This window comes from Chinchilla lanigera, unplaced genomic scaffold (assembly GCF_000276665.1).
Source record: "Chinchilla lanigera isolate Chin_1 unplaced genomic scaffold, ChiLan1.0 scaffold00077, whole genome shotgun sequence".
In the NCBI taxonomy this organism is placed as follows: Eukaryota; Metazoa; Chordata; class Mammalia; order Rodentia; family Chinchillidae; genus Chinchilla; species Chinchilla lanigera.
Window position 1 is genome coordinate 4,180,151 of NW_004955478.1, and position 1,632 is coordinate 4,181,782.

Genomic DNA, 1,632 nt, shown 5'->3' on the forward strand with positions numbered 1-1,632 from the left:
CCTATTTGTAAATCTCAGCACCAAGTAATAAGGCTCTGGATACGTCCAGAGCAGCAGCAATGAAAGAGGGGAGATGCATTTCCGGTGGGAAGCTGGAAGGAAATGAGCTCCAACAAACATCTTAGAATAGCTTCCGTGTGAATTGAAGGGATCTAGATGTGGCAGGTAAGGAAGCCAGGAGCCATGCATGGAGGAGGAGAGGAGGGGGGCTCATTTCTGGAAGTTTCTGCAAGGGAGAAAGAGGGCTCTGGGGCACCCCTGGAGACAGTTGCACTTGGCTGGCCAATCCAGCCTTCAGGATTTCCACTCTACTGCCCCAACTTCGTTCACTCTCTGGCTTCAGAAAATATGTTTACATATCAGAGTCGGACAAAACAGCCTACTACTAGGAAACACGACCCTGTGAGCTGGGGACAATGGAAGTCATAAGACTTGCGGTATCTTCACACTCCTATCTTTGCCAGTGCAGGAAAGAAAAAACTGCAAGCCAGTTTATAGTTACAGACACAGCCACCTGGTTCAATGCCTGGCTTCTTGATCTACTGGTAACGGTGCTTAATTAGACACACCAGAAGTTGCAAAGTTTCTCAGAAACTACAGCACCAGTTAAAATGGAATGCTGGATAAGAAGAAGGTCCCCAAAACTGTTCAAAATACCCACCACGGGTAGGTAGGTGGGTGAAGTAACTAGGCAGGCAGCTCCTGGCGAAAAATTCCTCTTTTTCAACATCCAGCAGGGTGAAGCCGCCTCGCAGATCAGATTTGGATTTTAGTAATCCCCAGGTCATTACATAGAGGAGCTGAGAGTTCAGGGCCCCTAAAGGAAAATGTGGTGGAGGAATATAAATTACCTCATAGAATTTTGGGAGAAAGCTTGTATCCGCCCCGGGTTCTTTGGGTGGACTCCTTTCACACCAAGCTAAACTCAGAAGTTCAGGGGGAGGGCGCCTAAGGCCCTCCTTTCTTCAACGCAAGAACAATTTCCTCTTTAAAAATACAGGCAGCGTTGGAGTCAAACTCCGTCCAAACAGGAAATCAAATTTTTAGGTAAAACTGGCGCCTTATTTTTAAAGGTCAAGCCTTTTAATACACCAAATGCGTCTTTCCTGGGCGTCTACTACGCGCTCCAGCCATATGGCACTAGCTGACCCTGGGGTAGAGGGGTGAGCTCCTCCAACACACACACACACACACACACACACACACACACACACACACACACATCTGGCAAAGCTTACAGGAGAAAGGCTTTTAATGGACTGTGATGTCATTTTTCAAAAAAAAAATAAAAATGGAATCAAAGGTTTCAGCGCTCCTTTCCCATTGCTTGGGTCCCCGGCCCCCCGTGCGTGGCCAGGGCCCTGAGCAGGGCAAGTGGACGGCCTGGGGCGAGGGGGTGGGCACGAGAAGGGGGATGGGTGGCAAGGTGGAAGGGCTGCGCCGGCAGAGGAATCGGGAGTTGGCCGGCGAGCTGCAGCGCCAAGAGGCAGGTGCCAGCTGAGAGTGGGCGGAGGTGCGGGCGCCGGGCCAGGCGGGAGGAGGCCCCGCGTTACCTCTGCCTGCGGGAGAACCGGAGCGCGGACCAGCTCGCCCCGAGGCGCCCCAGCCTCGCCGAGTGCCCACTCCCGCCCG